The 13,947-nt window shown below is 47.9% G+C and overlaps 1 protein-coding gene across 3 annotated transcripts in view; it reads right to left on the reverse strand.

The window, feature by feature from the left end:
• Nucleotides 1-13,947, reverse strand: part of ST3GAL2 (ST3 beta-galactoside alpha-2,3-sialyltransferase 2) — a 271,323-nt gene that overhangs the window by 187,478 nt on the left and 69,898 nt on the right. Inside the window, exon 1 of one of the 3 annotated variants that reach the window (XM_078670406.1) lies at nucleotides 3,906-4,006. The exons of the other annotated variants lie outside the window; for them this stretch is intronic. The gene's annotated coding sequence lies outside the window, so the exon portion shown is untranslated. Of the gene's footprint in view, nucleotides 1-3,905; nucleotides 4,007-13,947 lie in introns of those variants that run through there. 3 annotated transcript variants of the gene reach the window in all.

The following is a 13,947-nucleotide window of genomic DNA, read 5'->3' on the forward strand; positions in this document are numbered from 1 at the left end:
AAATCCACGGCCGGCGGAGGCCGACAATGAAAACAGAAACCCGCAGTGCACACCGTGCAGGAAGTGCAAGAGGTGGAGAGTATGTGCTGCAGGATTAATGTAACGAAGGATGATGAGGACGACGATGTATTTGTGCTCACGTACACAAGAGGAGCCGTTACCAAGAAACGCCCACCCCCGATGTGTCAACTGTCGGTGGGAGACAACTGCATCAGGGCCCTCATCGACATGGGAGCGTCCGTTAACATCCTAGATGTGGCTAGTATGAGCGACTGGAACCAAAACCAACACTTCTCAAGACCAAAGCGAAGATCTTCACCTATGGGGGAGACACGCCTATTCCCCTGTTGGGAGTCATCGAGGTGGAGGCGAGACATGGTGAATGAGCGGCGAAACTCCAATTCCACGTAACGAGACAGCTCAGGGTCCATCCTGGGGTGCCACTCTGCCGAAGATCTGGGGTGAGTGATGTTTGCAAAACCAGTTCATCAATCCCACGCAGAGTCGGTGATGGCGGAATTTCCAGAGCTTTTTGAAGGTTTAGGCTGTTTGAAGGGGTCGAAGTCAAACTCCACATAGATGACACAATCAAGCCAACAGCCCTCAGACATCATAGGGTACCGTTCCACCTGAGACCCCTAGTGGAAGCAGAATTGGAGAGACTGGAACAGGATGGAGTAATTGAAAAGGTGTTGGGCCCCAATCCCTGGGTGTCGCCACCAGTGATTGCCCCTAAATCCAAGCAACCGGGGGCGATTCGCCTGTGTGTGAACATGAGGTTGCCCAACAAGGCCATCAAAAGAGAGCGTCACATCATACCCATTATAGATGAGATCGTGGCAGACATCACCGGGGCCAAATGGCCAAAGTGGACCTGAACTCTGGCTATCATCAATTTGTCCTGGAGGAGAAAAGTCGCTACATAACAACGTTCGACCCATGTCGGACTGCGAAGATTCAAGCACCTCAGCTTCAGAGTATCCTTGGCAGCAGAGGTATTCCACGATGCAATTAGGGAAGCACTGTCTGGCTTGGTGGGCATCATTAACGTCAGCGACGATGTCCTCATTTTCTCCAGCTCCCTTGAGGAGCCTCACACAAGACTCCGAGTGACAATGCAGCGACTCATAGAACAAGGCCTGACACTTCACAAGGGGAAGTGCGAGTTCTATACGAATGAAGTGGAGTTCTTCGGATATCGATTCTCAGCCCAAGGATTGCAGGTGGACCCGACCAAGGTGGAAGCCATAAGAGCGGCAGCAGTACCACAAAATCAGTCCGAGTTGAGGAGTTTACTAGGGATGGCAAGTTACTGTGGCAGATTCATTCCACACCTGGCCACGTTGTCGGAGCCGCTCAGAAACCTCACGAAGAAGGACGTCAGGTGGCAGTGGAACAGTGTGGAGGCAAAGGCCTTTATGGACATCAAGTAGGCATTGCTAATGGGGCGATGGTCATGTATTTCAAACCAGTACAGCCCACGGAGGTAGTGGTCGATGCCAGCCCGGTGGGGTTAGGAGTGGTGCTGCTACAACAAGGAAATGGTGATGAATGGGTGCCCATTGCATATGCCAGCCGGGCTCTAACACCAGTGGAAACCCGGTATGCCCAAATAGAATAAGAAGCTCTGGCTATCCGGTGGGCATGTCAGCATTTCGACATATACCTGTGTAGACATCGATTCACCGTTGTTACTGATCACAAACCATTGATGTCTCTGTTTGGTGGTACGGCCAGGAGTGGGCTGCCCAGAATCGAGCGGTGGGCAGTGCAAATCCAACATTACAACTTCTATATCATTTTCCGCCCAGAAGCCAACAACCCCGCAGATTACCTGTCCAGGTACCCCATGGCAGATCGGACAGGGAGGTCATCAGAAGTGGACGACGGTTCAGAGTCATTCGTGAAGCAGATCGTGGAAGCGGAGTGTCCCTGGGCGCTGTCGATGAAAGAAATAGTACAAGCAACTCAGGACAACGTCTGTCTCCAGGCGGTGAAGGAAACGCTGCGCAACCACCAGTGGAAACTATTCCTCCAGGGGTTATGTACTTTGACCGATGAGGAGAGGGAGGCCAGGCTTGGCTCATGGAGGTGTCAAGAGGAGCTGAGTGAAGGGGACAATGGAGTGATACTACGAGGGGCACGGCTGGTAATACCGACTGGGCTCTGGAGGAGGACAGTAGAACTGGCCCACCAGGGTCATTAAGGATCGAGAAGACCAAGGCCCGCATTCGATCCAAGGTGTGGTTCCCTGGAGTGGACAGGACGGTTGAAGAGAAAATGATGGGCTGCCACGCGTGTCTGATAACAGGTGCGGAACCTCCAACACTTCCTGTAGTTACTGAAGCACCCAGCACCAAGCTTTGGGCCAACATTAGCATGGACTTTGGAAGCTTCCTGGATGGGAGGCATACGATCGTCATGATGGACAGCTACTATAAATTCCTTGTGGTGGAAGTGTTGCAGTCAACGGCCTTTGAGGGGTTAAAGCCGGTGTTAGAAAAACATTTGCGATGCTAGGGATGCCTGAGGAAATTCGCACAGACAATGGACCACCGTTCCAGAGGCAAGAATTCGGAGAATACATGAATCTCCATAACATCCGTCATCGCAGGTTAACTCCCCAGTGGCCCCAGGCCAACGGTGACGTGGAGAGATTTACGAGGACTGTAAACAAGGCTCTGAGGATCGGTGTTGACCAAGAAGAAGAGCTTGAAGGCTGCCTTCATCGCTTCCTCCTGGCATATCGTCAAACCCCTCACTCAACCACGGGGTGCGCTCCCACTGATCTGCTAATGCAACGAGCTATTGAGAGACTTGGTACCCACTAGCCAGCAATGGGTGCCTGCGGTCCTGGATAGCACCCGATCACAGAGAAAACGGAAGCAGAACAATGATCGGGCCAGTCAACGGAGGAGAGCCCAAGACTGCCATCTTCGACTGGAAGACAAAGTGGTTGTGAAGGACCGGTACCCTAGCTCAAAGTTCCGCACCCCTGTTGAGAAAGAGTCCTGGGAGACAATTCAGGAGAAGGGCTCGTGATCACATCGAAGAGGGGAGAACGACTGATATCCCGAAATGCTTCATGGTTCAAGAAGGTGGCGAGTCCAGTTCCGGGCGAGCCTGAGGAAGATGAACCACGCGGAGCGGACCTGGCACATCATGAAGACAGCCAGGGTCAAGAGCCGGAGAACGAGGAATCCCACGGTGAGGACAAAGAAGCAGCCGGGTGAAAAAATCAGAGAACCCAGCCATGGAGGCCGAGGAAGCAGGCAACCCCAGGAGATGTTGCCCCTATCGACTGAGGAACAATCCACAGCCAACCACCCGGCTGAGAGACTTCATGTGCTGAGGGGACCTGGAGAACGAGGTCAACGTGAAGACACTTGTAGCAGTTTGTTATGTTGGTTTGTTGTGTTAGCATTCCTTATTTTGCTTTATTGTTTGGCAACCCATTGGTTGGATGGGATGTAGTGAGCCATCCGGCTCGTACAATACTTTGTGGCACCTCAACTCCCTACGCCAGGTGACGTCAGCGCTCAAGGCTGACACCACGGAGTATAGCTAGCATGTGGCTGCGTCTCTGTGTCCTCTAGTGTAGGCTGCTGTTATTGTACCTCCTCAGGGCGCATCCCTTAGCGTTCCCCGCCGGTGCACCCTCTGCCCCCACGATTACAGAGTTGTCTGCTACTCGCCAGAAAGCGCTTAAATGCCCCATATGGGGTACTAAGCACTATATATGAGCAATTGCACTACAATGCAGTTCTGTCAGTGGGTTATGTTCGTGCTCAGACTTCAATTGAAGATGCCTTTTCTCCAACAGCACCCGCTGTGTTTTGGTTAGACAAAGGGAGATAAAAAGAAATGAAAGAAGGACAAAGTTGGGTGGCACAGGTGCTACTTACAGAGCTCATCCCGGTGGTGGCAGCTGTCTGTCCCTCGGTCGGTCCTGCCGGCCTCCCGAGCTCCGCTGCCTGAGAGGCGCGAGCTCCCAGCCTGATCCGAGGCGGGCTGGTATGTGGAGAGGTCTGTTCAGCCTCCCCCATCACAGCTGGGGAGGAGGGCGGGCCCCTCCTCTGCCAGCCTCCTCACCCAGTCTCAGGCACAGTCATCCGGGGCCTGGCTGGGAGGAGAGGGGCGGCAGCCTGCACCAAGAGCTGGGAAGTGAGGGGTTTCCTCGAGCCGCACAGATGTGCCTCCTCCCGTGTAATCCACCCTCTGACAGCCGCACATCTGGCGGACGATCCCCGGGGAAGTGAGCTCATCCTTGGAGCAGCCTGAATAACGACGGATCAAAGCTGGGATCGCCGAAGAGCCCTCCTGCCTCCTCCCCCCCCCCCCCCCCAGCCCAGACCGCGGCAAACTGAGCACCACGGCCCCCACATCTAACACAACCTGCAACCCACAGCAGACGGCAGCTGCGCACCTGCTTTTTGTACACACAGACGCGGGTTCCCGTTAATTTACACATAACACGAGCCCTCTCCGAGTGGCGTCACACACACTATAAACAGAACTCAATCACACATGATTTACAGCAACAGTACCACGCATTTACTACTACGGCAAAAATGGTCCCCTTCCAGATAATTCCCGTAGTATAGCAAGATATTCTCCGTTTACTGGCTCACAGTTTGCACGCTACAAGGATTTAACATAGAAAAAAAACAGCTCTTCTAAGTGGCAAGGGCTCTCTTCAATTTACTTTTACTGTGCTGCACAAAACGAACCATTTCCTTCCTGGTTTTGGTTCAATACTTTTTCCGGTAAAAAAAAAACTTTAAAAAACTGTTTTCAATGACTTCGCTTAAAACAAGATATTTAACCAAAACCTGCATTCACATGGTTACATTTCTGAGGTGAAATCACATGCATGAGCCCTATTAGGAGAGATGTTTCCACGTGTAAAGGGATTGTAAAATGCAAACCGTGCCAATGTCACTGTTCCTGAGGTAATACATGGTACTTGGCACTGCACTGCAGTCGCAAATATAGGAATATGCTTTAAGGCATGTTATTGGCCCACATGGACTACAGTCATATAATTCAAGATTTTTGATTTAATGGAAAATGGCTCACCTGCTGCAAAGCTGCTCTCGCCTACAAGTGTGGCAGAGGGCAAGGGGGGGGGGGGGGGTGTTTGCAGCACCTGCTGTGACCTGGTGTTTAATCCCAGTAGAAAGAAGGTTTTCAGTGCTTTGCCTCATCTGGCTGCACTCTAACCGTGGCAGTGGCTGCGAGTGAGAGAACCGCAAACTCTGGTCTTGGAAAGAGTGCACAGACAGCAGGCTTCAAGCTACCATGGCCTCTGCTCTGTGGTACATGTCTCAGTGCACACTGCTGGGAGCACACCAGCCAGGGACCCTCTGTAGGAAACTGGCTCTATATATACTGTACCAAAATGAGGTAGAGTGTGTTTAGAGTCCAGGTGACCCAGAGGCAGGCAGAGGTTAAAGTTAGATAGTGCCTTACTCTCTATTTGTGGTAGAGTGGTCGAGCAGTAAGGCAGTATCAGAGGACAGTGATAAGCTTTTGATGTACGCACTCAGTCAGCAAATAAATTCATACACTCAAGATCTCTACGCTAGGCCAATTTTTTTTGAGAAACATCCTTTACAACGCAACTTTTACCACGCAGTGCCTTTATGACGCAACTTTTACAACGCAAACCATTACAACGCATTGCGCTGGGGGGCGCTCTAGGATAGGGAATGGGTTCAATTTACTGTCCAACACCTTCCCTACTATCCACGGGGACTGGAGTTGGAATAGTAAATTAAACTATTCACTATCCAGCGCCCCAAAGCACTATGCGTTGTAATGGTATGCGTTGTAAAAACCGCGTTGTAAAAGCATGCGATGTAAAAGCATGCGTTGTAATGTCATACATCCATTTTTTTTGTATAAAAAATATATACTGTTTATTTTTAGAACCAAGCAAGCCTGGCACATGTAAGCATTACATACTTTTCAGTAATAAGTTGCTGAATAAAGAATCGTATAAACATGCAATAAAAAGTGTACTTGGTTTGATTTACAGGGGATGCAGTAGGTTGCATCACTTAGCAAATACAGTATATTGAAATGAATAGGCTTTTTCAGTAAATTACAGGGAAGTTACTTTTTACGTTACTTTTCTAAGTCCATGCTGGATACCTAGATTCAGCACTGGGACATTTCCTGCAAACAGGTAAGTAAATACGTTTTGGTTATTTGTGCGATTTTTAAAGAATATTTTTAATTTCAAAACTCCACACTTGGAAACTTTTTGGAAAAAAATTGTCAATGTTATCCAATTAGAGGAAAAACAGGTTATCGGTTCACAGGTAAGTAATCGACTGTGGGAGTTAAGGTTCTGAGGTTAGACTCAGGGGTCTCCCAGGGTCAGCCCGCCGGCTGTCCCGCCCAAAGTGGGGGTTAGAACTAGTGGGGACCAGTTGCTGAAAGCAGCAAATGGTCTGGGGAGGCTAACAAAGGCAGCATGCCTTTAAAGCTTCCCCTTCGTGAGGCACCTCATCCTAGGATGTGCATTGTTTCAGGCCCCCGAGAGCAGCATGCTCTCGACACAGGGGTCCAGAAACATGTGTGTTGGTGGCAGCCTAAGCAGCCACTCAGTGAGGTCACTAGAAATTAGTCGAGTTTCAGGGGGCATCTCTAAGATGCAGTCTGTTGTGCATTTTACATTAAATCCCACACTGGCATCAGTGTGGGTTTAATGTGCTGAGAAGTGTGATACCAAACGTCCCAGTATTCAGTGGAGCCATTATGGTGTTGTAAAGTTCGTAATAACAAACTCCCAGCACCATATACTCTTAATGGCAGCACTGCACTTACAATGCCCAAGACTGGACTTGGGCACTGTAGGGGTACAGAGCTCATGCACCAGTACCCTCACCACTGACATAGTGCACCCCGCTAGAGGGGTAACTGATCTACGCCAGGGCAGTGGGTTTGTGGGCATGGCACACAGGGATGTGTGCCATGTCGACTCTTCACTTTGTTCTGCACCAAGACACGCAGCCTGCAAAGGCAGTGTGTGTGTGTCAGGGTACAGGACCTCTAAGGGTGGCACAATAAGTGCGGCAGGCCTTAGAGGCCTTCTCTGGTCACAGTGCCCTGGGTACCATTTATCAGGGTCTGACATGTGGCCAGAGATGCCAATTGGGTTTAGGCTTCAATGCAATTTTAGGGAAGGAACAAATGCCCTGGGTACCTGATTAGCAGGAGCCCAGGGCGCACTCAGTTATAGAACATCAGCAATTCAGCAACAAGCATTGGAAATGCAATAGGTCGCGCATTTGTTGGAGCTGGAGCTATTGGCATTGTAAATGGAAATGTTTTGTACTTTGCAAAAGGTCTTGTATTTGTTGGAGCTATTCACATTGTAAATGGCAATGTATTTGTATTTATCCTTGGGGTTTTATATAGCGCAAACTTAACAGCCTCAGTTGTGAATTTCGATTCATCAACGTTTTGTGAGACCTGAAATTTGCACAAATAAAGTGTTAACAGTATAAATATGGGCACTGTTTAACAAACGAAGCTACTGCAATACAAGAGCAAAGGTGACAGAATGACTGCTTCTGGGTTGACGGAGTTGCTTACAGTCACTGCCCGTTAAAGCTAGTTAGCCCACTACTAGGAGTTTATCAAACTTAATGCTATGTTTTCTTATCTTATGTTATGCTATGTTATGCTATGCAATGCTCTGTTTTGTTGTGTTTTGTTATGCTATGTTTTGCTATGCTTTTTTATTTTATGCTATGTTTTGCTATGCTATGCTTTGTTGTGTTTTGTTATGCTATGCTTCATTTTGTTATGCTATGCTAGGCTGTGTATTGTTGTGTTTTGTTATGCTATGTTTTGTTGTGCTTTGCTATGCTATGCTTTGTTATGCTATGCTATGTTTTGTTATGCTATGCTATGATTTGTTATGTTGTGCTAGGCTAGGCTATGTTATGTTGTGTTAGGCTAGGCGGTGTTACTTTGTGTTAGGCTAGGCTGTGTTATTTTGGGTTAGGCTAGGTTGTGTTGTGTTGTGCTTTGTTTTATGTTTTTGTTTTGCTATGTTATGTTTTGTTATGTTATACTATGTTATGTTATGCTATACTATGTTTTGTTATGCTATACTATGTTATGTTACGCTATGTTATGATTTGCTATGTTCTGTTCTGTTAGGCTAGGCTATGTTTTGTTATGTTATTTTATGTTGTTATGTTATGCTATGCAATGCTAGGCTATGTTGTCTTATGTTATGTAATGGTATGTATGTTAGGCTAGGCTGTTATGCTATGGTATGTTGTATTAGGCTAGGCTAGTTTATGGGAAATGCTTTTGTAAAGTATGCCCACACCCACAGGGCCTCATGGCACCAAACAGCAGAAACTGCAGTGTTATTGTATTTTAAAAGTGTGCACAACGGGTTGATCTCTTGAAAATAGCAATCTGTTGAGTTACTTAAGAAATGAATTCTCACTTTTCAGTGGATATTTAACATGCTGATGGATGAGTACTTTTGTGATGTGGAATCCAAGCCAACAAGTCATCAGTGCACAACTGCATTTAGGTACGACGGGAAATGTAATTGCTGCCTCGGCAGGAAAAGTCAGAGTCTGCCGGGATCCCCCTGTCCTCCCAGTGACCCTGTGAACCTCTGAGCTCTGTGCCTGCTTCACAGCTGTCCTGAAGACTTTTCTTATCTGCTTGTTAAGTAAACAAGCAGATAAGAAAAGTCTTCACGACAGCCGTGAAGCAGGCGAGCCAGTCCGGGTGGGCCGGAACAAAAAGCCAAAGGGAGGCAATCCAGAAAGCTCATTTTCCAATGGAAGGCCACAGTTTACCATAAACGGTGATGCCAGCAAATGGAAATGAGGGGCGGGGCTTAAAGCCCTTTTCTGAAAATCCTCCCCTACAAAATCTCTCGCGGAGGCGGAGCAGCGCTTTGCTCTGCAACGTACACAAGACCTAAAAAGTGGGGGCATACCATGCAAGAAAGAGGGCACTTTCTCACACCCTCTGACACATTGCTGGGAGCCCACCAACACTGGCCAGGGACCCTCTGACACACTGCTGGGAGCACACCAACACCGGCCAGGGACCATCAGTTAAACAGGTGCAACCTAACAGAGTGACAGATTAAGAGAACACCACAAGAATATGCAGCAGGAAAACCTGCAACTCCTGCAAGAAGTTTCATGAGGCAAAGGAGGAAAGAGAAGCAGCAAGAAATTGCTGGAACCCCAATAGTGAGAACGCCGGAATAGGATGCCATTGGTCTTACGTCAGCAACAGACTAGTAGAGGAAATATTTCAATGTTTTGTCTTGTTGAGACAGCTACTTCGTCAAGGAAGACGTCATCTAAACAAGGTGTTGAGGAGATTTGCGTCCTTGAAAGAGTAGTACGGCTGTGGTGCGGGGTAGTTTGATGTAAAACGATCAGGGTGTCCTTGAGGCAATCTTTGGAAAGCAAAAAATCAAACAAGCATTTACAATGCAATAGGTCTCGCATTATTAAAGTTTGAGCTATTGGCATTGTAAATGACAATGCCTTTTCTTCATTTGCATCGTTGCATAAATAAGCACTTTGCACTTATAGTCCATGCTTATGAGAAGCAAGGCTGTAAGTCTCTTTTACTGCCAGCTTTGCTCATTGTAAGCAAGGAATATACGTTCAAAGTGCGTGTTTATGCACCGATTGCAGGTTTTAAAAACAATGAATAAAAGACATTGTCATTTACAATGCCAATTGCTCCAACTTTAATAATGCGAGACCTATTGCATTGTAAATGCTTGTTAAGGTGTATGTTGTCCGCCAAACTAAAAGAGAAAATTGAAAGAAACGGTAAGAAGAAGGGAGTTAAGAGCAGGACAGAACACAGGAATAATGGAAGGAAGGATGGAAGGAAAACAAAGCAAATCTCTTTATAAGCACTGGGAAAAACCATCACCATGATCATGTACAGAGCACAGAAGAATAAACACTGATAGGTGCTGATTTTTATAATTGTTTTGAACGCTGCAAAACACTGCAAAAACCCCACTAGAATTCAAAATAGAAAATGAAAACAAGAAAGCCTAATGATTTAATTTACCAACCAATGGTTTAGTCAGTCTGTTCCACAGTTGCATTCGATAATTATCCATTGTATATATTCTCATATAAGGAATTAGATAACGAAGCGTCAGAGTACTGTGACATGAGACACAGATTTCTAGCCAAATCTTCAATTAGAAATTCGAACAGGGACCTTGAGTGAACAGAAAAACATCTACTTTGACAATATGCTATTGGATTGTGAGAGCTATCATCCCCTTTTAAAACAAGTCTGCAATCACTATATCCCATACTGTTGTGCGTTTACTAGAAGTAGCCATAAACATTTAACATACTACTTAACACTTGCCCCTTGTCCAGTCGCTGCAGTGGCAAAGCAGGAACCACAAATCACAACCCCGCAAGCAGGAAATTTCTCGTTTAAAAATACATTCTCTTCCAAGCCCCAAAGATAGATCGGTGTCTCCAGGGTTGGGAAAAGCTGGTTCTGCTCCAGTGAACGAATCATCCTGTGCCCCCTCCGATGCCAATAGCCCCCCTCCCTCCTTTCCGCAGGGTGCCTTCAGTTTTATCTGCCCACTTGAGAAGCTGCCTGTGAGGTTCCCAGCCCGAGACAATAGCGCTTTGCACTCAATGCAGAGAGGCTTTAGAAAGAAGGCGAAGAGCTTTCCAGGCACACTGCACTCCTGGAACAAAACCAGCCGGAGCAAGACGTATCGCCGTGCCACTCACCCAGCAGGCGCTCTCCCGCTCCCCACTGTACCCTGCCGCCCGTACAACAGCCACCAGAGCTGCTCGGCGAGACGTGAAACACGGTGCGTCCCCAGCACTCCAACACTTCACACAGTACCGCTTACTTCAGTGCGCCCCGGCCCCTACAACTTTACCCCCCAAATGCAGCCCTTGTTTAGCTGCCGCTGCGCAGACGAAACAAGAAGACAAAACCTGCGTGCCACATGTAAATGTCCGGAGAGAGGGCGGTCTACATTCCCTGCTCCTTACGTAGACAGCTCACGTCGATGAGAGAGGACCCGTTTTACTAAAGAGGTGTGATTAACCCCTGGTTTCAGGTTCGAACCATTATAAAATGGCTTAGAAACTACAAGCCGGTGTGATTATGGTTACCTATGTTAAATCGATCCCAGTCAAGTTAAATTGTATTTTATTAATCTATTTATAATGTATACACAAGATCACTTTATACCAAGGGACGCAATGCGCACTTTATTGCAGTATAGGGATGGGAATGCCTGACTATGTGGGGGTGATCCGGTTTTATTTTATGTGAAAGTAATTGCCAGTCTGTGTGCCTTATTTGGCTCAAATCAAACAAATAACATAAAATAAACGAGGAAATCCGAGGCCGTTCCAGCAAAGAGATACCCGTCTGCAAATAAAAAAAACGGAAGTCAGGCACTTTTGCCTGAGACGGGGGCGGGGCCTGCAATCCAGCAGGAAGTCCCGCCCGCCGCCACAGCCGCCGCCGCCGAGGAAGAAGTGGAGCGATGAGACACTGAACACGCCGAAAAGAGCCCGGTAAGTGGTGGGGATGGGGGTCACGCGCGTGTGTATGTGTCTGGAGTGCGTGTGTGTGACTGTGGGGGAGGGGGGTGTGTGTGAGCGAGTGTCTGCCGTGTGCCTGCGTGTGCATGCGCTCGCCTGTGTGTGCGCATGCAGAGGGGTGGGGGCTGCCTATATGTGAAGCGCTCTGATACCTGATTCGGTTCGGGGCTGGGAAATTAAAAAAAAAAAAAAAAAAAAAATATGCTGAGTTACTCTGCGCATGCGCGGGTGAGACGCGCGCTCCCGCGGTCAAATCCGACACTGGGAAAGCTCGTGACACTTTGGTGTCCACTCTCCCAAATACGGATAGCATTAGTTGGCGAGCTGACAGCATTCATGCTTCGCATGAATGCTAACGTCAGCTCGCCCTAAAAAGACAAGGAGGCAATAATCTTGGACAAAATGGTCCGAATCACAAATGAATTAAAACATTAAGGGTATTACTCCACTAATATACTGACATTTACTTTTGTGCTGTTCATATCCCACTGGCCCAAATCGATTTACGACAAAAAAACCTACCACAGCACGTACACACATGTGTACGCACACACACACACCCTCCCCTCTTCATCTTTATCAGTGGAAAATATATGGTTGGCATGGAAATGTTTTAAGCACGACGAAAAGGCATGTACCTCAACAAGGAATGCCTGACTGAGCTGAAACGGATATCCAGATGGCCTGCCAACACGCTAATCTAGCATATGCGCAGAGACCAAGGCCTGGCCCGGGTAACGCGCCTAGGCCTGCCCCTGGTGATGCAAGGTCTAGAACTGTCCTGTGACCTGGAGGAGGGCATAAACTGTGCCTTCATTGTGGGCACTGGACTGCTGTTCAGACTATGCGTGCAACACAAAGCAGCGATGGCCGCCTACCATGTTCTTGGAAATCTACTACTGTTTTCTCTATCAACCGGACTATAGTCATCCAATCAAAATCCTCAGCTAAACTTTGTTGCACCTTCACTATCCACACTTTGTCCCAGTCAAAGCCACCATTGCAATGCACATAGTGGAAATTGACCATTTTCGGGCTGGGGCAGCGTCTTAGCACTATCGAACCATCTTGGAATCTGCCCTCTCAGCAGTGCACACTGAAAGCATCGCCTCCTTCCTTCCCATCCGGTCTTAAAAATATTTCCCAACCTTTTACTGCTTACATTGGCCCTTGACCTGGACAGCTTCCAACAGCATTGTTCTCTCAGATTACATTTGTCTCGGCCTTCTTCCTCTGGAAATCATAAATTGAAAAACACCCGAGATAGAGTGTTCCACTAGGTGACACCAACATCTAATCCATTTCCATTCTCCATGGAACACCACTGTGATTTGGCAACTGCAGTCTCTCCTTTATCACCCTGCTCAGACTCTTCATAATCCATTTAACCCTAGCATCAATGCCTCTGATAGTATTGCAAGACTGCTTACTCCACAGCGGCCCTAGATAAACCACAGGTTCAAATGGCCGAGTGGACACCGCACCCAGTTTGTATTGTTGCTCATTCTACATATCATCACCCTCTTCATGTACCATCTCTACGCAAGTGTCCATCTCCAGCACTGCCAGCATCGCGTTGTCTCACCTTGAGAGCACGGCTTGGAGGTGGAGGCTGGGTGTTAAGATTGAAGTTTCATATTGATATTTTGCTGGGGGGGTGCTGGAGAAGGTGGCAGAACAAGTATTGGGTTCTTAAAATATTGTGGCATGAAAAACTGCTACTCAAGGTGCTGGGAAGGGCAGCAAAATGCCATGTATGTTCAGTGTTTTATATGGGTTCAGGGATGGACTGCCAAGAGTGGCAGTCTGTGGTGAAAGGGCGCAAAGGTATTTTTAGGGCTCGGGCCTGCCGTACACTGCGCATGCAGTGTCGCGCAGCGAGAGTCCTATTACCAGCGTTTTGAAAATGGAACTTGAAATTCCACATAGCTCGTGCGTGTGGATTTCCAAGGTCCATTTTCATTGGCCTTCGCGTGCGTGCTGCTTTTTACCAGGACACGCAATAGGCCATGGGCGGTCGCATAGCTCCACCCATGGCCTATTGGTGTCTGTTACGCGCACCAGAAGCCATATGTTTTGAATTATCGCGGCTGGACAGCCGCAATAATTCAAAACATATGCTCGCAGTGGCGCGCGCACCACTTGCAGGCTTTTTTTTTTTTTACACAATAGCGATCGCGAAAATGATCGCTTTCAGTGCCGCTTGTTTAGTCTGTCTGCGCCTCCCTCTACCTTCTCTCGCCCCCCTCCCACCCATTTCTCCTGGCTTCTCTATGACGTCAAGCTACCCGCTTTCACTTGCCCACCCCACCCGCTCCGTGCATCACAC

This window comes from Lissotriton helveticus, chromosome 12 (genome assembly GCF_964261635.1).
Source record: "Lissotriton helveticus chromosome 12, aLisHel1.1, whole genome shotgun sequence".
NCBI classification, from domain to species: Eukaryota; Metazoa; Chordata; class Amphibia; order Caudata; family Salamandridae; genus Lissotriton; species Lissotriton helveticus.